The sequence below is a fragment of the Scyliorhinus torazame genome, chromosome 3 (genome assembly GCF_047496885.1).
Source record: "Scyliorhinus torazame isolate Kashiwa2021f chromosome 3, sScyTor2.1, whole genome shotgun sequence".
Taxonomy (NCBI): Eukaryota; Metazoa; Chordata; class Chondrichthyes; order Carcharhiniformes; family Scyliorhinidae; genus Scyliorhinus; species Scyliorhinus torazame.
The window spans coordinates 344,929,108-344,953,731 of record NC_092709.1 but is presented as its reverse complement, the minus strand read 5'-3'; positions in this window follow the sequence as shown (position 1 = coordinate 344,953,731).

The following is a 24,624-nucleotide window of genomic DNA, read 5'->3' as shown; positions in this document are numbered from 1 at the left end:
CCCGGAAATGTAAAAGCCGACGCACTGGCCAAAGCAGGTTCCAGGCATGGATACCTTTGGACACCCCCCAAAAGCGCACCAGTGAATGCAGTTCAGCTCTCACAGACAAAGATCGAGGATCTAGTGGAGGCCCAGAAGCAGGACAGTAATCTCAGGGAGATTGTAAAAGGAAAATATCCAGCACCCTATGAGAGGTTTAGAAATACACTGACCACACATGACAGTGTGGTGTTAAAAGACACCCTTTATGTGGTTCCTGAACAGGACAGGAATCAACTGATTTGTTTGTTCCATGACGGTCATGGACATCAGGGAATCGATCCCACTACAGCCCATCTCACGCAGCTTTGTTGGTGGCCGAGTTTAAAGGAAGATGTAAACCATTACATCGAGAATTGTCTTATCTGTGCCCAGAATAATCCGGACAGATATGCCAAAAAGGCTCAACTCAGCCACACCCGATCCGTTAATGGCCCCTGGACTAACCTCCAGATTGACTTTACAGGACCATTGCCCCCTTGCAGGAATGGTTATAAATATGTACTTGTGGTAATTGAAACATTTACAAAATGGGTGGAAGCATTCCCAGCCCGCACAAACACTGCAAAAACCACAGCCAAGATTTTGACCCACCACAACTTTACAAGATTGGGACTCCCCCGTAGCATTGAATCCGACCAAGGCTCCCATTTTACGGGACGTGTCATGCAGAACGTCCTCACGATATTTGGCATCACCCAAAAATTCCACATAGCATACCACCCACAGTCGAGTGGTATCGTGGAGCGCATGAATCTGACCCTAAAATCCACCCTCAGAAAAATGGTCCAGCAGAACAACACCACCTGGGACTCAGTCCTCCCTTTTGCGTGATGTTCTTGTGTAACACAATTTCTACTTCCACAGGTTACACCCCACACACCCTCATGACCGGACACCCCATGAAAGGCACAGAATATTTATTAGGTTTAGACTTGATCAGCCCCGAAGTGACGGCCCTCACACACGAGAAAGCAGTAGAGCAATTAGTTGAAAATGTTAAAACGGCTCAGCTAGCAGCCGCAGTAAAATTGGGCACCAGAAAGAAACAGAGCAAGGCTTGTTTCGACAAGACTGTGCATGCGACTGAGTACAGTGTAGGACAGCAAGTTATGCTCTCTGTATATAACCCCAGCACATTCCTGTCACCAAAATACTCGGGTCCGTACTCTATTGCAGACAAAGTAAGCCCTTCCATATATAAAATAAAGTACGTACCCCAACGGTAAGACTGCGTGTTTCCATATAAACCAGCTGAAGGCATATGGAACACAGTCGAACCATGCACACCACGTCATGCTCGACGCAACACACCACGCCCGCCCACAGCCAACGTAACCCTCCCAACCCCCAACACGTCCAGCCCAGCCACTGACTCGACCTCGACTCCACCCCCGAAATATACTCCGCCCCGGAACGCCCACAGACTGCAGCAGCAGAGACAGCGACTGTGACTCGGGCGATAGCCACAGCACGCCTCCCTACTATCCCCATGCAATAGGCCCCACACCCAGCGATTCCGACTACGATCCAAGTGATCCCTTCCTGATCATTTTCCTGAACAAACCATACCACCGACCACCGAACAACACTGACGACCCTGATTTTGTCCCCACACAACTAGACACCAATTATTGGCACCGAGATAACTCGTTCCGACTCGTCCGCAACGACGAGAGCGACCCCACCTCACACCATGCAGCCCTTTCAGCCCTGATACACTCGGGAGTTTGGCACCCAGGAGAAGGGGACGACCTTGGGTCTGACTCCCAAACCGAGAACCCCTTTGCGACCCTGTTCGCAACCGAGAACTGAGGTGTCCAGATGATGTTTTAAAAGGAACTGCTTGGGAGAAGTGGTATCCTTTCTGATGGAACATGCAGAATGTTTTATGTTGTTTGTACGTTTGTTAAATGTTGTTTGTCAGACAGGAAAAAAAAATTTCACTGCCCCACGCCTATTCGGCCGAAACCTCTGAGGACTTGTCTGCAGAGACTGGTTAAGGTACCAGACGCCCGTTCGTAACTGCCCTTCTGGTTCGAAGGTAGAACCACTACAGCAGCCCCACTACGAATAGGCGTGGACAGACAGACTATCGTACGAGATATTAAACAAAGATAGTTACAGACACTATGCTTGTTTCCACAGAACTCCAGAAGCTCCAGGACCGGAAAAGAAAAGAAAAGAAAAGGAAAGAGAAGAGCCATGAGGACTTCCTCCACATGGATCATCCTCATAATAATGGACATTTGGTTGCGAGTAAACACGAACCCCATGACTTCAAGCCCCCCAGCCGTTAATGTTTCACTTCCCCGCAGTACCCAGAGCCCAGTCACGAGCGACACCACACCATTTTGGTCTGGCAGGTTTATAACCTGGTACTCCCTGTCATATGTAATAGAAACCTTACTGGTATTGGCGATACTCTGCTGCATTGTGCAGACTATGCGTCTAAGGAAATGGAGAAGGAGAGCCTACCGCGCTCTAACCCCGGTATATAGGATCAGATCCCCTCAAATAAAAAAATGTAAAGCACTGTTCATGAGCAAATTGTACGATCCCGAGCTTGACTGCCAAGCCAGGAAAACTGTGTATAAACTGCTATGATTTTGTTGTATGGTTGAGGAAGTTAGAGTGATAAAATGTTTAAGTGAGTGTAGTGTATTAAGAATAGTTAGAGGTTCCCAGTTTATTGTTTTGTAATGCATGTCCCTGTTTGACACAGCGCCCTTTGAATTGTTAGTTCAACATTTTTTGCATACCTATGGTCAGTGCAGAGGCCATGAAGGAAGTGCCCCCCCTCCCCCCACCAGGTCAGGGAATGGAAAGCAACATAGTTATGTGACCCTTCACGCTTCGCATTAGGATCACAAGGAGGGAATGTAGCCACTTAAAATGGCTAACTCCCGATTTAAAATGGCGAACGGCAAAGGCTGATGGGAAAGTCAGCCAACAGGACAAAAATGAACAGCTGCAGGTTGGCTGTGTATTTACCTCTGGAAAGGCCAGACAAGATCGATACCAGCAACCATCAGCATAACAAAACACCAGCCACCTGCATACTAATGAGCAATCCCCGGGAACAATGAGCAACATTTAGACACACAAAGCAAAACCTGACTCTTCGGCGCCAGCAGAAGCCAACACAAAAGGAGGTGAACGACCACCTCAAGACCGCCCATCGATCAGGGAACCGCTCCAGCATTGGAGAAAATCGAACCAAGTGATTGAGACAAAGTCCAATCACTTGCGACCAGGTACAGGGTCCGCCCCGAAAGGCGGGAAGCCCCTGGGGACTATAAGAATTGAGCCCCAGGTTCAAATCGCGCTCTTCTCTTCAGCTCTTCACCACCACTTCTCCAGCTCTTCACTCTTCAGCAGCTGGTCGAAACTGTAAGTCTTACTTCAACGCTCGCTACGAGATAGGCGCTCCGAGCTACCAATCTGTACCAACTTCGAATCCCGCAGGCTCAGAACCCGAACGAAAGGCCATTTGTTTCCCTGACCTGGTGGGCCAGTCCGAAGTTAAGTATAGACCTGTTAGTTGTAGAAGTAGCTTAAACGTAGAATTTGTGCATGAGTAGCGATTACTGTGTATAATAAATGTGCTTTGATTTAAATCTTACTAATCGGTGTATTGGATTATTGATCATTACTCCGACTTGAACCTCGTGGCTGTATCATAAAGATACCTGGCAACTCAAGAGCAAAGGTAATAAAACAGAGCAATTAAACTAAGGCAAAGTTAGCAACAGTACTTCCTGTTCCTACGTCCATGTTCTGTTGTGCTGTCAAAGCAGCTTCGAGCAGTTGCTGCAGTGACTCAGTGACTGCCATTAACTGTGTTCAGCCAGCCTGACAACTCTTATCTTTTTTTTTCTTTATTCACTCACGGGATGTGGGCGTTGCTGGCTAGGCCAGCATTTATTGCCCATCCCTGAGGGCAGTTAAGAATCAACCACATTGCTATGGATCTGGATTTACATGTAGGCCAGACCAAGTAAGGACAGCAGATTTCCTTCCCTAAAGGACATTAGTGAACCAGGTGGGGTTTTATGACAATCGATAATGGTTTCATGGTCACCTTAGACTTTTAATTCCAGATTTCAATTGAGATTCGAACCCGGGACCCCAGAGCAGTACCCTGGATCTCTAGATTACTAGTCCAGCGACAATACCATTAAGCCACTGCCTTCCCATATGACAGAGTCCTTTTGCAGATTGAGAATACCCCCAGCTTCAAGCTGACATCGGATGATGTCAAGTTAGTCTTCACGGTGGTAACACAGGTCGATCCAACCAGAGAGGCGGAAAGCAGCCTGAGATCTCCTCCAGGCTTCTGCCAAATCGTCCAGGAGCCCCGGCTACTGAATGAGGCAGGACTGGGCTCGACAGTGACAGACACCATCAGCGTGATTCTACGACCCCTCCCGCTGGGTCGGAGAATCCCCCCCCCGGCCCGTATTCTCCGGCGCCGGTTTTTGGGCGGGGATGGGGTTCACGCCACGCTGGTCGGGGGCCGTTGGCAGCGGCCCCCCCCAGCAATTCTCCAGGCACCGATGGGCCGAGTAGCCGTCCATTTTTGGCCCGTCCCACCGGAGTGGGCGAGGCATGGTCCCACACGGCGGGACCTGGCAGGTCAGTCGGCTGGGGCGGTCCTCGGGGAGGGGGGGGGGGGGATGCGCGGGGGGATCCGACCCTGAGGGGGAGCCCCACGGTGGCCTGGCCTGCGATCGGGGCCCACCGACAGGCCTGTGCCGCGGGGGCACTCCTTCCTTCCGCGCCAGCCCCTGTTGGGCTCCGCCATGGCCGGTGCGGAGAAGACAATCCCCTGCGCATCCCTGCGCTTGCGCCAGAATACGCCGGCCAATCTGCGCATGCACGGAACCACGCCGGCGGTTCCACGCATGCGTGAGATCACGCCGGCCCTTCGGCACATGTGCGAACTCACGTAGTCCCTTCAGCCCCGGCTGGAGCGACGCCAACACCTCCGCCGTCCACCTAGCCCCTGGAAATGCGGAGAATTCCGCACTTTCGGAGGAAGTTGATGGTGGAGTGGTTGACGCCGGTTCTCCCGCCGGCGTGGGGATTTAGTCCCCGGAAAGGAGAATCCCGCCCCAATAGGATTACGCATGAACAACAACTTGCATTAATGGAGCACCTTTACACAATAAAACACCCCAAGGTGCTTCCGGGAGCATTATCTACAACATTCCCTCGAAGCAGCTCTGGTAGCTGACCATGTGACAATCTTAAAGGGAACTCACAAACTGGCCAGAAACCTCAAAGACAAAGTAAAGGGTACATTGATTGTCAAATAACATTTGATATCAAGCCAAAGCCTAAGGAGGCATTAGGCAGGGGATCTCAAAACCTAGAAATATTCTGAAGCATCTTAAGAAAGGTGAAAGAGAAGGAAAGGTTTCAGGAGGCAATTCCAGAGCTTAAGGCCAGGCTAGCTGAAGGCACGGCGGCCAATGCTGGGCTGACGTGCAAGAAGCCGGAATTGGAGTTGTAATAATAATAGGGGCTGTTTAGCACAGGGCTAAATCGCTGGCTTTGAAAGCAGACCAAGGCAGGCCAGCAACACGGTTCAATTCCCGTATCGGCCTCCCCGAACAGGCGTCGGAATGTGGCGACTAGGGGCTTTTCACAGTAACTTCATTTCAAGCTTACTTGTGACAATAAGCGATTTTCATTTCATAATAATCTTTATTGTCACAAGTAGGAAGACATGAACACTCCAATGAAGTTACCGTGAAAAGCCTGGGTAGACGGAGGAAGAATTCAGAATGTCCAAATTACCTAACAAGCACGTCTTTCGGGACTTGTGGGAGTAAACCGGAGCTCCCGGAGGAAACCCACGCAGACACGGGGGGAACGTGCAGACTCCGCACAGACAGTGACCCAAGCCGGGAATCGAACCTGGTACCCTGGCGCTGTGAAGCAACAGTGCTACCCACTGTGCTACCATGCCGCCTATGTACAGAGATCTTGGAGGATTGTCGGGCTGGACAAGAAAGATTATGTAACAACTCAGGGTGGAATTTGCCAGTGACAACAATCGAAAATTCGGATTCCGGCTAATCCAGTCAGCCTTGGACACCTGCGGACTCCACAGAATCCGCAACCCTCCCCCCGCATCCTCACCCCCGCCCTTCAGGGTGTACCAAAGTGCTTCAAGTACTTTTGAAGAGTGGAAGAGGTTACATGAATAGCGAAGGGCGAGGCCATGGGGGAAGTTGAACCCAAGGGGGCGCTGCTGGTGGACCCGGGGCAAATGTACATCAATAAAGCCCACGGGACGGTGGGGGAACAGAACGTGGTGTGAGTTGGTACATCGGCAGCGAAGTTCTAGATCAGCTCAAATTTGTAGAGTGTGGAATGGAGGCCAGTCAGGAAACTTGAGAAGTGGTGAAGACTGGTAGTAAGAAAGGCATGAATGTGTGTTTCCGCAGGATACGAGCTGAGGCAGTGATAGTGATCTGGACAATGTTGGAGGAAGACAAAATGAAGCAGAGAAAAGGCAAAGGGTAGAATCCATCATGTGGTCAAAATCCTGGAGCTCCCTCCCTAACAGCACTGAGGGTGTACCTACACCTCAGTGGTAAGTGTTGGTCGGTGTATCTCTTTAAAAATTCAATAGTCTGGTTCAAAGAGCAATAAGCAACTGACCCAGTTGGATAAGAGGCAATTACCTGTCAATCAATTGAAGTCTGATTAGGGCCTCAATAGGAGTGATGACTTCGGAATTTTTAACTGGTGTGAGTCACCCCAGTCCACCTCAGCTGTATATAAGGGAGTAGGTTAAGCAAATACATGATCAGAGAGCTTGTGCATGACCAGCCAGCCAGAGTCGGGGTTCGGGCGGAGTCGGGTTTCGGGCGGAGTCGGGTTTCGGGCGGGGGCGGGTTTTGGGCGGAGTCGGGTTTCGGGTCGGGTTTCGGGCAGGGCCGGGTTTCGGGTCGAGTCGGGTTTCGGGCGGAGTCGGGTTTCGGTTCGGGTTTCGGGTCGGGTTTCGGGCAGGGCCGGGTTTCGGGCAGGGCCGGGTTTCGGGTCGAGTCGGGTTTCGGGCGGAGTCGGGTTTCGGGTCGGGTTTCGGGCAGGGCCGGGTTTCGGGTCGAGTCGGGTTTCGGGCGGAGTCGGGTTTCGGTTCGGGTTTCGGGTCGGGTTTCGGGCAGGGCCGGGTTTCGGGCAGGGCCGGGTTTCGGGTCGAGTCGGGTTTCGGGCGGAGTCGGGTTTCGGGTCGGGTTTCGGGCAGGGCCGGGTTTCGGGTCGAGTCGGGTTTCGGGCGGAGTCGGGTTTCGGTTCGGGTTTCGGGTCGGGTTTCGGGCAGGGTCGGGTTTCGGGCAGGGCCGGGTTTCGGGTCGAGTCGGGTTTCGGGCGGAGTCGGGTTTCGGTTCGGGTTTCGGGTCGGGTTTCGGGCAGGGCCGGGTTTCGGGCAGGGCCGGGTTTCGGGTCGAGTCGGGTTTCGGGCGGAGTCGGGTTTCGGGTCGGGTTTCGGGCAGGGTCGGGTTTCGGGTCGGGTTTCGGGTCGGGTTTCGGGCAGGGCCGGGTTTCGGGCAGGGCCGGGTTTTGGGCGGAGTCGGGTTTCGGGCGGAGTCGGGTTTCGGGCAGGGTCGGGTTTCGGGTCGGCTTTCGGGTCGGGTTTCGGGCAGGGCCGGGTTTCGGGCAGGGTCGGGTTTCGGGTCGGCTTTCGGGTCGGGTTTCGGGCGGAGTCGGGTTTCGGGCGGAGTCGGGTTTCGGGTCGGGTTTCGGGCAGGGTCGGGTTTCGGGTCGGGTTTCGGGTCGGGTTTCGGGCAGGGCCGGGTTTCGGGCAGGGCCGGGTTTTGGGCGGAGTCGGGTTTCGGGCGGAGTCGGGTTTCGGGCAGGGTCGGGTTTCGGGTCGGCTTTCGGGTCGGGTTTCGGGCAGGGCCGGGTTTCGGGCGGAGTCGGGTTTCGGGTCGGGTTTCGGGTCGGGTTTCGGGTGGAGTCGGGTTTCGGGTCGGGTTTCGGGCAGGGCCGGGTTTCGGGTCGGGTTTCGGGCGGAGTCGGGTTTCGGGTCGGGTTTCGGGTCGGGTTTCGGGCAGGGCCGGGTTTCGGGTCGGGTTTCGGGCGGAGTCGGGTTTCGGGCAGGGCCGGGTTTCAGGTCGGGTTTCGGGTCGGGTTTCGGGCGGAGTCGGGTTTCGGGTCGGGTTTCGGGCAGGGTCGGGTTTCGGGTCGGGTTTCGGGTCGGGTTTCGGGCAGGGCCGGGTTTCGGGCAGGGCCGGGTTTTGGGCGGAGTCGGGTTTCGGGAGGAGTCGGGTTTTGGGCGGAGTCGGGTTTCGGGCAGGGTCGGGTTTCGGGTCGGCTTTCGGGTCGGGTTTCGGGCAGGGCCGGGTTTCGGGTCGGGTTTCGGGCAGGGTCGGGTTTCGGGTCGGCTTTCGGGTCGGGTTTCGGGCAGAGTCGGATTTCGGGTCGGGTTTCGGGCAGGGCCGGGTTTCGGGCGGAGTCGGGTTTCGGGTCGGGTTTCGGGTCGGGTTTCGGGTGGAGTCGGGTTTCGGGCAGAGTCGGGTTTCGGGTCGGGTTTCGGGTCGGCTTTCGGGTCGGGTTTCGGGCAGGGCCGGGTTTCGGGTCGGGTTTCGGGCGGAGTCGGGTTTCGGGCAGGGCCGGGTTTCGGGTCGGGTTTCGGGCGGAGTCGGGTTTCGGGCAGGGTCGGGTTTCGGATCGGGTTTCGGGTCGGGTTTCGGGTGGAGTCGGGTTTCGGGCGGAGTCGGGTTTCGGGTCGGGTTTCGGGCAGGGTCGGGTTTCGGATCGGGTTTCGGGTCGGGTTTCGGGTGGAGTCGGGTTTCGGGCAGAGTCAGGATATTGAGAGTTTGGAGCTGAGTGGGAATGTAGTGGTGCGGGGAATGAGGTGTTCATCATCGGAGGAGTGGAGAGGTGGACCTACGAAGGAGGCTCGAGGGCGAGTGAGAGGTAGAATGACATCGAACCATGCCGTCACAGCCAGCAGATAAGTGATTGGCTGGTGAAGGGTAAGTAGTTTTCTTTTCTTTTTCTCTTGACATTGTAGTTGTTGATGTAAGTCTTTAAATAAAATTTAGAGCACCCAATTCATTTTTTTCCAATTAAGGGGCAATTTAGCGTGGCCAATCCACCGGCCCTGCACATCTTTTTTTTGGGTTGTTGGGGCGAAACCCACGCAAACACGGGGAGAACGTGCAAACGCCACACGGACAATGACCCAGAGCCGGGATCGAACCTGGGACCTCGGTGCTGAGGCTGCAGTGCTAACCACTGTGCCACTGTACTGCCTGTTGTAAGTTAACTTAAGGGTTAAGTCATGGGAGGAGAACCCAGACCCATGCGATGTGGGAATTTTGGTGTCCTTGGCTCCTTCATGTGCAGGAAGTGTGTCCAGCTGCAGCTCCTGTTAGACCGCATGACGGCTCTGGAGCTGCGGATGGACTCACTTTGGAGACTCCACGATGCTGGGGAAATCGTGGATAGCACGTCCAGTAAGTTGGTCACAGAATTGCTGAGGGAGGTAGGGGAAATGGGTGACCACCAGTCAGAGGAAGAGTAGGAAAGCAGTGCAGGGGTCCCCTGCGGTCATCTCCCCCCAAAACAGATATACTGTTTTGGATACTGTTGGGGGAGGTGGCAGCAGGCCAGGTTCATGGCACTGTGGCTGGCTCTGCTGTGCAGGAGGGCAGGAAGAAGAGTGGCAGAGCTATAGTGATAGGAGACTCAATGGTAAGGCAAATAGATAGCTGTTTCTGCAGATGCAAATGAGACTCCAGGATGGTATGTTGCCTCCCTGGTGCAAAGGTCAAGGATGTCTAGGAGGCTGCAGGACATTCTGGATGGGGAGGGGGAACAGCCAGCTGTTGTGGTGCATATAGGCACCATTAGGTAAAAACGTGATGAGTCCTACAAGCTGAATTTAGGGAGTTTGGAGTTAAACTAAAATGTTTGGCGTTAAACTTAAAAGTAAGACCTCAAAGGTAGTAATCTCAGGATTGCTACCAGTGCCACATGCTAATCAGAGTAGGAATGACAGGATAGATAAGATGAATAAGTGGCTTGAGAGATAGTGCAAGAGAGAGGGATTCAAATTCTTGGGACATTGGAACCGGTTCTGGGGGAGGTGGGACCAGTACAAACCGGATGGTCTGAACATGGGCAGGACTGGAACCAATGCCCTATGGGGAGCATATGCTAATGCTATTGGGGAGGGTTTGAACTAATGTGGCAGGGGGATGGGAACCAATGCAGGAAGTCGGAGGGAAGTAAAGTGGGGACAGAAACAAAAGGCAGTAGGGGGAAAAGTGAAAGGCAGAGAAGCCAAATTCAAAAATCAAAAAGGGCCACAGTACTCCGTGAATGGGTCCAGTAAGGCTAAGAGGAATAAAACACAGGGAGAGTGCAAAGCATGACCAGACAGATGGTCTGAAAAAGCAGGGCAAAGAACAAGGGAAGTCTAGATTAGGCATTTATTTCATTGCAAGAGGTCTGACGGGCAAGGCAGATGAACTTGGGGCATTAGATGGGTACATGGGACTGGGATATTATAGCCATTAGTGAAACATGGATAAGGGAGGGGCAGGATTGGCAGCTCAATATTCCAGGTACAAATGCTACAGGAAAGATAGAATAGGAGAGGAGGGGAAGTTGTGTTTTTGATTAGAGACAGTATCACGGCAGTACAAAGAGAGGATATATCCGAGGGTGCGCCCACTGAGTCTATATGGGTAGAACTGAAAAATAAGAAAGGTGAGATCCCTTTGATAGGATTGTACTACCTGCCCCCAAGTAATCATCAGGAAATTGTAAGGAGATTACAGATAGCTACAAGAAACATAGGGTGGTAATGGTTGGGGCTTTACCTTTCCCACCGTTGACTGGGACGGTTATAGCATCAGGAGCTTGGATGGGAAGAAAATCTTGAGTGTATTCAGGAGGAATTTCTCATTCAGTATGTGGATGACCGACTGGAGAGGGGGCAAAACTTGACATCCTCTTGGGAAATAAGGTGGTCAGCATGGTAGCATAGTGGTTAGCACTATGGCTTCACAGCGCCAGGGTCCCAGGTCTGGTTTCCCGGCTTGGGTCACTGTCTGTGCGGAGTCTGCACGCTCTCCCCGTGTCTGCGTGGGTTTCCTCCGGGTGCTCCGGTTTCCTCCCACAAGTCCCAAAAGACGTGCTGTTAGGTGAATTGGACCTTCTGAATTCTCCCTCTGTGTACCCGAACAGTCGCCTACTTGTGATAATAAAGATTATTATGGGCAGCACAGTTGCTTCACAGCTCCAGGGTCCCAGGTTCGATTCCCGGCTTGGGTCACTGTCTGTTCGGACTCTGCACGTTCTCCCCGTGTCTGCGTGCGTTTCCTCCGGGTGCTCCGGTTTCCTCCCACAGTCTGAAGATGGGCACGTTAGGTGGATTGGCCATGATAAATTGCCCTTCGGGCCAAAAAAACGGTTAGGTGGGGTTACGGAGATAGGGTGAAGATAAGGGGATAGGCTGGAGGTAGGGGCTTGGGTAGGGTGCTCTTTCCAAGACCTGGTGCAGTCTCGATGCATTGTAGATTCTATGATGAGGAAGGGTAGGTGACGGAAGTGTTAGTGAGGGATCACTTTGGGACCAGTGACCATAATTCTATTAGTTTTAAGAGATAGCTATGGAGAATGATAGGTCTGGCCCAAAAGTTACTACCCTAAATTGGGGCAAGGCCAATTTTGATGGTATTAGACAGGAACATTCAAAAGTTGATGCCTGTCAGTAGGCAGGCAAAGGGGTGGCTGGTAAATGGGAGGGTTTCAAAAGTGTGTTGTTCAGGGTAAGCACAGTCCTATTAGAGAGAAGGGCAAGGCTGGTAGAAGTAGGGAACGCTGGATGACTTGGGATATTGAGGCCTGGTCAAAAAGAAGAATGAGGCATATGGCATGCATAGGCAGCTGGGATCAAGTGGATCTCTTGGTGAGTATAGAGGTTGTCGGAGTCGAGTTGAGAGGGCAAAAAGGGGACACGAGATTGCTTTGGCAGATAAGGCAAAGGAGAATCCAAAGAGCTTCTACAAATACATAAAGGGTAAAAGAGTAACGAGGGAGAGGGCAGGGTCTCTTAAGGATCTACAAGGTCATTTATGTGCGGATCTACATGAGATGGGTGAGATCCAAAATTAATATTTCTCATCGGTATTTACTGTTGAGAAAGGCATGGATGTTCGGGAACTTGGGGAAATAAATGGTGATGCCTTGAAGATTGCACACATCACAAAGAAGGAGGTGCTGGAAGCACATCAAGATAGATAAACCCCAGGACCTGATGAAATGTATCCCAGGACATTTTGATCTGATTTATTATTGTCACATGTATTAGTATACAGTGAAAAATATTGTTTCTTGCATGCTGTACAAACAATGCATACCGTACATTGGGAAGGAAGGAGAGACTGCAGAATATAATTTTACAGTTGTAGCAAGGTGTAGAGAAAAGATCAACTTAATATGAGGTAGGTCCATTCAAAAGTCTGATGGCAGTAGGGAAGAAGCTGTTCTTGAGTCGGTTGATCCGTGACCTCAAACATTGGTATCTTTTCCCTGACGGAAGAAGGTAGAAGAGAATATGTCCGGGGTGCGTGGGGTCCTTAATTATGCTGGCTGCCTTTCTGAGGCAGCGGGAATTAGAGACAGAGTCGATGGATGGGAGGCTGGTTTGCGTGATGGACTGGGCTACATTCACAACCTTTTGTAGTTTCCTGCGGCCTTGGGCAGAGCAGGCTCCATACCAAGCTGTGATACAACCAGAAAGAATGCTTTCTATGGTGCATCTGTAGAAGTTGGTGAGGGTCGTAGTTGACATGCCAAATTTCCTTAGTCTTCTGAGAAAGTAGAGTCGTTGGTGGGCTTTCTTAACTATAGTGTCGGCATGGGGGGACCAGGACAGGCTGTTGGTGATCTGTCCATCCAAAATCTTGACGCTCTCGACCATTTCTACTTCGTCCCCATTGATGTAGACAGGGGCATGTTCTCCACTACGTTTCCTCAAGTCGATGACAATCTCCTTCGTTTTGTTGACATTGAGGGAGAGATTATTGTTGTCGCACCAGTTCTCCAGATTCCCTATCTCATTCCTGTATTCTGCCTCGTCATTGTTTGAAATCCGACCCACTACGGTGGTGTCATCAGCGAATTTGAAAATCGATTTGGAGGGGAATTTGGCCACACAGTCATAGGTGTATATGGAGTATAGTAGGGGGCTGAGGACACAGCCTTGTAGAGCACCGGTATTGAGGATGATCATGGAGCAGGTGTTGTTGCCTATCCTTACTGATTGTGGCCTGTGGGTTAAAAAGTTCAGGACCCAGTCGCAGAGGGAGGAGCCGAGGCCAAGGCCACGGAGTTTGGAGATGAGTTTCGTAGGAATGATGGTGTTGAAGGAGGAGCTGTAGTTGATAAATAGGAGTCTGACATAGGTGTCTTTGTTATCTAGGTGTTCCAGGGTAGAGTTCAGGGCCATGGAGTTGGTGTCTGCTGTGAACTTGTTGCAGCGGTAGGCGAACTGTAGTGGATCAAGGCAATCCGGGAGGCTAGAGTTGATTTGTGCCATGACTAACCTTTCGAAGCACTTCATGATGATGGATGTCAGAGCCACTGGACGACAGTCATTAAGGCACGCTGCTTGACTTTTTTTTAGTACAGTGATGATGGTCGTCTTCTTGAAGCAGATAGCGATCTCAGATTGTTGTAAAGAGAGGTTGAAGATGTCTGCGAATACCCCCACCAGCTGATCCGTGCAAGACCTGAGTGCTCGGCTGGGTACCCCAGCTGGGCCAGTGGCTTTCCGTGGGTTGACCTTCGAGAAGGCTGCTCTGACGTCTGCAGTGGTGATCTCAGATACAAGTTCATCCGCGGCTTCTGGGGTGGAGGGCTCGTTCTCGCTGACCTCTTGCTCAAAGCGGGCATAGAATGCGTTGAGCTCATCAGGGAGGGGTGCGTTGGAGCCGACGATTTTACATGCCTTCATCTTGTAGCCCGTTATGTCTTGCAGACCTTGCCATAGTCGGCGGGGATCCGTGTGGCTAGCCTGGGACTCGAGCTTGGTCCGATACTGCGTACCGACATTGTGGGTGCCCTTGCAGAGATATTTGAATCATCAACAACCACAGGTGAGGTGCCTGAAGATTGGAGGGTTGCAAATGTTGTGCCTTTGGGTATGAAGGGCCGCTGGGAAAACCTGGGAACTACAGACCGGTGAGCCTAACGTCTGTGGTGGGTAAGTTGTCAGAAGGTATTCTGAGAGACAGGATCTACAGGCATTTAGAGAGGCAAGGACTGATTAGGGACAGTCAGCTTGGTTTTGTGAGTGGAAAATCATGTCTCACCAATTTGATTGAGTTTTTTGAAGGGGTAACCAAGAAGGTGGATGAGGGCAGTGCAGTCAACATTGATGGACTTCAGCAAGGCTTTTGACAAGGTACCACATGGTAGGTTGTTGCATAATGTTAAATCTCATGGGATCCAGGGTGAAGTAGTGTGGTGAATATATTCACCTAATGCATGAGCTGCCTGTATAATGATGTGACTTATTGTGACCTATGACCTGAAAGTGGTGATGCGAGCTATTTCCAGGTACTGTACAGGATCCCCGGTGGGCTCCGCCTCATGCTCCGCCCTCACCAGGGCCATATATAGGCCGGCAACCTGTGGGTGGCACTCATTTGTACAGCCGACTCTGGCAGGCGAGTTCATGGTTAATAAAGCCTAATGTTCCCTCACTCTCACGGTCTCACAGTGAATTGACGGTGTAACAGGTAGCCAATTGGATACAAAGTTGGCTCGGCGACCGAAGACAAAGGGAGGTTGTGGAGGGTTGTTTATTAAACTGGAGGCCTGTGACCAGCGGTGTGCCTCAGGGATCGGTGCTGGGTCCACTGTTATTTGTTATTTATATTAATGATTTGGGGATGAGAATTTAGGAGGCATGGTTAGTTAGTTTGCAGATGACACCGAGATTGGTGGCATAGTGGACAGTGAAGAAGGTTATTTAGGACCGCAACAGGATCTTGACCAATTGGGCCAGTGGGCCGATGAATGGCAGATGGAGTTTAATTTAGATAAATGTGAGGTGATACATTTTGGTCGATCGAATCAGGGCAGGACCGACTCAGTTAATGGTAAGATTATCATAGAATTTACAGTGCAGAAGGAGGCCATTCGGCCCATCGAGTCTGCACCAGCTCTTGGAAAGAGCACCTACCCACGGTCAACACCTCCACCCTATCCCCATAACCCAGTAACCCCACCCAACACTAAGGGCAATTTTGGACACAAAGGGCAATTTATCATGGCCAATCCACCTAACCTGCACATCTTTGGACTGTGGGAGGAAACCGGAGCACCCGGAGGAAACCCACGCACACACGGGGAGGATGTGCAGACTCCGCACAGACAGTGACCCAAGCCGGAATCGAACCTGGGATCCTGGAGCTGTGAAGAAATTGTGCTATCCACACTGCTACCGTGCTGCCCGGTAAGGTGTTGGGGAGGGTTACAGAACAAAGAGATCTAGGGGTGCAGGTTCATAGCTCCTTGAAAGTGGAGTCACAGGTGAACAGGGTGGTGAAGAAGGCATTCGGCATGCTTAGTTTCATTGGTCAGAACATTGAATACAGGAGTTGGGACATCTTGTTGAAGTTGAACAGGACGTTAGTAAGGTCAAAAACAGCTTCTTCCCCGCTGTTACCAGAGTCCTAAACGACCGCCGGTGTCTATCTATTTACATTGTGTACCCTGTGTTGCCCTGTTGTGTGTTTTCTTTTCTTTTTTTTCTTTTCATGTACTGAATGATCTGTCTGAGCTTCACGCGGAAAAATACTTTTCATTGTACCGTGGTACACGTGACAATAAACAAATCCCCAAAAAATGAATACTGGGTACAGTTCTGGTCACCCTATTATAGATAAGATATTATTAAACTAGAAATAGTGTAGAAGAGATTTACGAGGATGCTACCAGGACTTGATGTTCTGAGTTATAAGGAGAGGCTGGATAGACTGGGACGTTTTTCCCTGGAACGTAGGAGGCTTTGGGGTGATCTTATAGAGGTCTATAAAATAATGAGGGGCATAGAAAAGGTAGATAGTCAACATCTTTTCCCAAAGGTAGAGGAGTCTAAAACAAGAGGACATAGGTTTAAGGTGAGGGGAGATGTACCAAAGGGTCCAGAGCGGCACATTTTTCACAAGAGGGTGGTGAGTGTCTGGAACGAGCTGCTGGAGGCAGTAGTAGAGGTGGGTACAATTTTGCCTTTTAAAAAGCATTCAGAAAGTTATATGGGTAAGATGGATATAGAGGGATATGGGCCAAATGCGGGCAATTGGAACTAGCTTTGTGGTTTAAAAACTGGGCGGCATGGACAAGTTGGGCCGAAGGGCCTGTCTCCACGCTGTAAATATCTATGACTCCATAATTCATTCCCTTCCACAACAATTCAAACTCCGGCACATCTTGATCCAATTACCAGCATTAAAAGCTCTCCCATTCATAGAGAAGTTTTATGTTTGGGGAATAAGTTTCAAACCCTGTTAGAAAACTTGCTGAACATGCATTCAACAAAGAATTGATCAATTCATAGAATTTAGAGTGCAGAAGGAGGCCATTCAGCCCATCGAGTCTGCACCAGCCCTTGGAAAGAGCACCCTACTTAAGCCCACGCCTCCCCCCTAACCCCAGAACACAGTAACCCCACCTAACCTTTTTTGGACACAAAGGGCAATTTATCACGGCCAATCCACCTAACCTGCACATCTTTGAACTGTGGGAGGAAACCAGAGCACCCGGAGGAAACCCACGCAGACACAGGGAGAACATGCAGACTCCACACAGACAGTGGCCCAAGCTGCGAGTCGAGCCTGGGACCCTGGAGCTGTGAAGCAACAGTGCTAACCACTACTGTGCAGGCTGTTCCCAATGCGGTGATGATCCCGATGCGGTGGTGAGTTTGACTCCAGATCTCTCCCTGGCCCTACACCCATCCCTGAGCATCTCAACAACAAAGAGTCCTACATCAGACTCCTATTCATTGACTACAGCTCCACCTTACACCATAATCCCAGCCAAGCTCATACCAATGAGCCGAATGGCCTCCTTCTGCACTGTAAATTCTATGATAAATTCTATGATAATCTATGATAAAACTCCAAAGCCTCGGCCTTGGCTCCTCTCTCTGCAACTGGATCCTCGACTTCCTGACCCATAGACCATAATCAGTAAGGATAAACAACAACACCTCCTCCATGATAGTGCTTAATACTGGGGCCACACAAGGCTGCGTACTTAGCCCCCTACTATATTCCCTATACACACACAACTGTGTGACAAAATTTGACTCCAACTCCACCTGCAAGTTTGCTGATGACACGACCGTAGTGAGTCGGATATCGAACAACAATGAGTCAGAATACGGGAGAGAGATAGAGAATCTAACCTCCTACTCCACCTCCTGTATTCCCAGCACCCACCACCCCTTACCCCACCCACCTTCTCCCCATTCCCAGCACTCTACAGCAGGAGTTCAAATTACACCCCGTCTCGCCCAACCCAACTCCATCCTACTACACTCGACCTCGAGAAACACCCTCCCACACCTCCCACCCTACCTTGCCACATCCCACTCTACCCCATTCAAACCCACCCTATCCCAGCACCATCCCGTCTGGTCGCATGGCCTGCACTCTGCTTGAGAAGTGGAATATTTCCTTACAATAAAATCATCGTTTAAAAAAAAATATTTGTTCACGTGATGTGGGTCTCGGCGGAGAAAGCCATGGGAAAGTTTGACTGATGTTGGGTTTCTTCTCAATCACAACATTACCAATTCCCACCAGTTTTATGTCCAAGACCATTTTTATTCATACATGCGCTTATAAATAAGAAAAAATATTTTAAAATTTTGGTTGCTGCTCTTATTTTTTAACAGCCCTGGGGACCCAGCAAGATGGAGATCATTAAGCCGTCCCAAAATGTGTGCATCAGTTATTCCCTTCAAAGAAAATGAGATTGTGGCAGAAATGTTATGGGAACATTTCCCTCGCTGAAGCTAGCGAGAAAGGGCCCACTGGAAATATGAGTCACAAACTCAAAAAGGTTTTCCAACTTCTTACTCTGACCTCATTCTCTTTCCCATTCTGGGAATTAGCAGGTAAATCCGCCGGGATTTCCAACAATAATGGGGGTGGATTGGGGCAGGAGGAGGAGAGGGAAGATTCCCGAGTGGTTTCCTCCTGGCTCCTCGTTGTCATCTTCAAAGTAGAAGGGATGAGAACGTACATTTTTCCCAACTTCAAAAGTACTTCACGACGGATGTTATACTTCGGAAATGCTTACACCATTGTAACCTAGAAACCACAGCAGCCAATTTGCACACAGTATGCTCCCACCCACAACCAGCACTGTGATAACAAGCAGAAAACCTGTCCTTGTGATTAGTTTTCTTCATTCTTTCATGGGATGTGGTCGTTGCTGGCAAGGCCGACATTTGTTACCCGCCCCTAATTGCCCCTTGAACTGAGTGGTTTGCTCACCCATTTCAGAGTCAACCACATTGCCGTGGGTCAGGAGTCACGTGTAGGCCAGACCGGGTAAGGACGGCAGGTTTCCTTCCCTAAAGGACATTCGTGAACCAGATGGGTTTTTACGACAATCGGCAATGGTTTCACAGTCACCATTAAACTTTCAATTCCTGATTTTTTTAAAATTCAAATTTCACCATCTGTCGTGGTGGGATTTGACAGAGCATTAAAATAGAACAGAATGCCTGCAGTGCAGAAAGAGGCTATTCGGCCTATCAAGTCTGCCCCCACCCTTGAAAAGGGTACCCTACCTTGGCCCATGCCCCCACCCTACCCCCTGAAAACCACTTAACCTTTTGGAGACTAAGGGGCAATTTAGCACGGCCAATCCACCTAACCACACATTTCTGGACTGTTGAAGGAAACCAGAGCACCCGGAGGAAACCCACGCACACACGGGGAGAAAGTGCAAACCACACAGTCAGACACCTGCGGATCGGAATTGAGCCCGGGTCCCTGGTGATGTGAGTGTGTCACTGTGCTGTGCTGGGTCTCTAGTTAAGTGATAAGTATTAGCCAGGGCAACAGAAAGAAAAAAAGAAAAATTGCATTTCTATAATGCCACAGGTGTCTCCAAAGCACTTTACAGCCAATGAAGTGTGTATTACAGTGCCGGTCACTGTTATTACTTGGGGAACGCAGCAGCCAATTCATGCACAGAAAGCTCTCTCAAACAACAAAGTAATAATGACCAGATACTTTTGTTTTTGTCATGTTGATTGTGCGACTAATGTTGTCCAAAGGATCCGGGTAGAACCTCTCCGCTCATCTTCATAATATTGACCAGTGGATGTTTTACATCTGTCTGTGGGAGTAGTCAAGGCCTCAGTTTAGCATCTCAAACAGACGGCCATGCAGTACTGCCTCTGTACTGCTCTGGAGTAACAGATTTTGAATTCATGGAATGAGATTTGAACCCTGACTCTGACTCCGAGGTGAGATTGTCAGCTGCCACTGACATTTGCCCAATTGACAGTCACAAAGACCATTCTGCCCTTCAAATCTGCTCTTCAAATCAAAAGTAGAAATCCAGTTATTTCTCCAGCTCCCTTGAACCTTCTCTCCTTCAAGCTCCACCATATTTTTGTCACCCTCTTTACGGCGCAGCCATCTTGTTTTGGAGATTCATCTGCCTGGATGCTGGGGTTGCATTAAGACTCTGGGCGGAATTTCCGATGAGATTAAACGTGGTGGCGGGCAGCTCCAGCGGCGCCTTTCCCGCTGTACAGAATGCCGCGGTCCCGCGCCAGGTTCTGTGCTTGGAACCTCATCAGTTTGCACAAGCGAGTTCCTCCCTGAATCAGCCGGCTCCAGCCTACTCTCACCTGACAGGGTTCGAAGGACCCGGCGCCATATTTATACACCAGTCCAGCACGCTCACATCACTATCTCCAGCCCGCCTCTCTGCACCAGGCCGTGCAAGATGTCAGTGACCGAGAGGGAAGATGCTAGCAGACTCAAGAAGAAGGCCATTTCCTCGGTTCAACCACCTGCATGATGGCCATGCCCCACTTGAACTTCTAACCATTGCACCTGGAGTCCTTGTGCATCCCCTTCCTCGTGATATCCCTTTAACCCCTTGTTTGTGAGCTAACTGTGCAGTCTTGACCGCATCCAGCTTCTCGCCCCTCAGTCTTTCCTCTGCTTACCATTGTTCATCTTTATCATCCACCTCCTTGTTGCTCTGGCTGCCATTGTGAGCCCATGCCCTACCCCCTCCCCCTCCCCCCCCACCCCACCTCGGGCTTTGCACAGCACTCATTCCACAATGTGCCCCGTGACATTGTCAGGCCTCACCGCTCCATCCAGACGCACCTCGCACTCCACCCTTGGTCGAACTTCGGACCGATATTGTGGTGGAGTCCGCAGCACAGGGCTGTCCAGATCGACACTGCTGTGTGGCACCAGGAGAGAAGGAGGCACCTGTGCTCCCCAACCCCGGGCACTGGACTGATTCAATTCAGTGGCACAGGTGGTGCGTGGGCCCAGCAGCATGGCGGTGTCCATGAAGACCAGCTTGGCACGGGGATGATAGCAGGAACCGGTCAGTCCAGGCAGAGTGGTGAACGGCCCATCAGGGGCAGCACGGCCTGATGGCAGAAAGGCTGTTATACTCACTTCAAAGTGTCTTGGGAACTGGGATCGCCTCGGGCACGTCGTTCTTTAGCAATCGGGGTTTAGACCAGCGTAATTTCACCTCTGACGTGATGCACGGTTGAAAAGCCAGACAGGATGCTGGTGGCAGCTGCTATGATGAACATTCATGAGATGCAAACAAATTCAAATGCCATTCACACCACCAGGCAGAGGAGGTGCGACCCGCCATTGGGAGAAATGCAATGTGATTAAGGGCGGCACGGTAGCACAGTGGTTAGCACTGTTGCTTCACAGCTCCAGGGTCCCAGGTTCGATTCCCGGCTTGGATCACTGCCTGTGCGCAGTCAAACGGGGAACAATTAGAGGTCAGAGTGCACAGGAGGGTGATGGGGCAGTGGTCGGGGTTTGGCGTGAGTCAGGGCAGTGATGTTCAACTCAACAAAAATTCGCAAAAAAACAACTGTCGGCATCAGTGTAATTTTCGGAAGTGACTGCGATACAGAGGCTTCAACATCTTGTAAACATCTGGGAAGGAGAGCCCGAGTAAACAGCTCGCAAACAAAAACCAGACACGAGCAATTGGATGCGGCCACACTTCACCCAAATATTTAGTCCTGGGTGAGGGAAGGTTCAGCCAGATTTGGGGATTGGGCTGCAGGAGTGGGACCTCCCATTTCTAACCTTCCTTTTACCGCTGCTAGCCCGACTGCCTGACAACTGGGCCCTTACAATCACTAAAGGAGATATGGTTTTGTCCTCGGAAAAAGCTTTGCCCCCATTTTAGCTCACAGCCAAACAAGCTCGTTCCAGAAACTCTGACCTTGTAAACCACCTGATATTAAGGGCCAATTTGTCCTGCTTGAAGAGGTTTGAGGTATTTGCGTGGGTCAGGGAAATGGACCAATGACTCAAAAGTCAAATCTTTGGGCAGTTATGGACCGGCACCAGGAATTGACGATGAAGGCCTTGGATTGTCCCCCATCTGGCTTTCAGCAAAGAGGCTGTGCCATCCTCGCCGCGTATGGCCTGTGTATGATTCCGGGGGAGCTGCACTGTGGGGGCTGCACCCTTTGGACGCGACATTAAACCAGGACCCTAGTCTTCCCTTTCAGGTGGATGTAAATGACGCCATGAAACTACCGGAAGACAATCATGCATTACCCAGGTATCCTTCAACCAATATCACTAAAAACAAACAATGTGGCTGTTGTCTCATTCCACCTTTTGGGAGCAATCTGGCTGGGCCCAAATTGACTATTACCCTGGCTGTATTTGACCGTTAAACTATAAAACGTAGGAGCAGAGGTAGGCCATTCGGTCCCTCGACTCTGCTGCACCATTCATGACTAATCTGAATCCTCAACTCTACTTTCCTGCCTTATCCCCAAACCCTTGATTCCCTTACTGATTGAAAAATCTGCCATCTCAGCCTTGAACATACTTTTTATTTAATAAATTTAACAGTACCCAATTCATTTTTTTCCAATTAAGGGGCAATTTAGCGTGGTCAATCCACCTACCCTGCAGATCTTTGGGTTGTGGGGGTGAAACCCACGCAGGCACGGGGAGGATGTGCAAACTCCGCACGGACAGTGACCCGGAGCCGGGACCGAACCTGGGACCTCAGCGCCGTGAGGCAGCAGGGCTAACCCACTGCGCCACCGTGCTGCCTAGCCTTGAACATACTTAACGGCCCAGCCTCTCCAGCTCTCTGCGGTAACGAATTCCACAGATTCACTTCCCACTGGGAGAATAAATTCCTCCTCATCGTTGTTGTATGAGGAACGGTTGAGGACTCTGGGTCAGTACTCATCGGAGTTTAGAAGGATGAGAGAGGATCTCCTTAAAACTTACAGGATACTGCGAGGCCTGGATAGCGTGGATGTGGAGAGGATGTTTCCACTTGTAGGAAAAACTAGAATCAGAGGATACAATCTCAGACTAAAGGGGTGATCTTTTAAAACAGAGATGAGGAGGAATTTCTTCAGCCAGAGGGCAGTGAATCTGTGGAACTCTTTGCCGCAGAAGGCTGTGGAGGCCAAATCACTGAATGTCTTTAAGACCGAGATAGATAGTTCTTGATTAATAAGGGGATCAGGGGTTATGGGGAGAAGGCAGGAGAATGGGGATGAGAAAATATCAGCCTGATTGAATGGCGGAGCAGACTCGATGGGCCGAGTGGCCTAATTCTGCTCCTATGTCTCATGGTCTTATCTCTGTCTTAAATGGGCGCCTCCCTTACTCTGAGATTCTGCCCTGTGGTCCTAGACTCGCCCACAAGAGGAAACATCCTCTCAGTATCTATCCTGTCAAAGCCCCTTATAACCCTTGATTGGTTGTTTGATTTGCTTTATTGTCACATGTTCCGGAGTACAGTGAAAAGTATTTTTCTGCAGCCGAGGGAACGTGCACAGTACGTACATAGTAGACACAAGAATAATCAACAGCGAACATTGACAAATGGTACATCGACAAACCGTGATTGGCTACAGTGCGGAACAAGGGGCCAAACAAAGCAAATACATGAGCAAGAGCAGCATAGGGCGTCGTGAATAGTGTTCTTACAGGGAACAGATCAGTCCGAGGGGGAGTCGTTGAGGAGTCTTGTAGCTGTGGGGAAGGAGCTGTTCCTATGTCTGGATGTGCGGGTCTTCAGACTTCAGGCAAAGCCTGGGTGGGAGGGGTCTCTGATAATGCTGTCTGCCTTCCTGAGGCAGCGGGAGATAGGTTCTTGATTAATAAAAAGATCCTGTCTGTCTCAATAAGGTCGCATCTCGTTCTTCTAAACTCCAATGAGTAGATGGTGACCTCCAAATCCCCCTATGGGGCTGCAGCTTTCTGCACTCTTCTCCATTTAAATAATATTCAGTCTACAGCATTACATCCGCAATTGCATTTCAGAAGTATTTATTTGGCTGTGAAGGGCTTTGGGATGTTTTGAGGCGGTGTGAGGAGTCTTTATTTTTTTTAATTGACCATGGCAGACAACCAGCTGATTGTTCGGCCTTTCAGGGCAACTAGGCTGAGGCAATAAATTCAGCCTCGATGCGTCATCCACATCCCACAATCAAAATGGATGAAGAAGACCACTCGCTTATTCATTATTTAACATTGTTGTGAGATAAAACCATGTGATAAGACGGCTGAACATAAAAGCATTTTTTTATATGCTTGGGATGTTTGTGTGAGAGATGTCATAAAGTGCTGTATAAATTCCAAGTCTTTCCTTGCATTAACCCTCTGTTTGAAGATTGTGTTAAGAATGGGCGTTGTTTGGACTGTGTTCAGCATTCACCATCTACGCAGGGTGTTTGAGTTGACGGATTGGAGCACAGCTGCTGCCAGACCTGCTGGGTTTTCCCTGCGTTTTCTGTTTTCATTCCGGCTCTCTGTAAAGGCTTTTTACGTCATGATGGGGTGACGCAGGATATACAACACAGAAGCAGGCCATTCCGCCCAGCAAGTCCCTATTCCTGCCTTCTCCCATCTTTCCTCATGAAAACCTACCATTGTATCCACCTGTTCCCCTCTCCCTCACGCACACGTCCAGTTTCCCCTTACATCCATCCAATATTATTCACTTCAACCACCTCCTGTGGTAACAAGCTCCACTCTCTGGGCAAAGGTGTTTCTTCTGAAACTTAAGAGGCGCAGTTGTCCCAGCTGGGACTAAATCCCGTGGTGGGAGTGGAAATGGGGAGTGTTTCCCACTGCGGAGTCCAACGGGAAACCACGCCATATCTCCAGCCCCGACGTCAGTAACTCTGCAGGGGCAGTCTTGACGCCGTGTGTCCCGCTGACCTAACCAGGCGCCATATTTAACATGCCCCCGGACATCCACAATGGCAAACCAAAACCAGGGCGATATCGACAAGGTCACTCATCGGCTCCACTC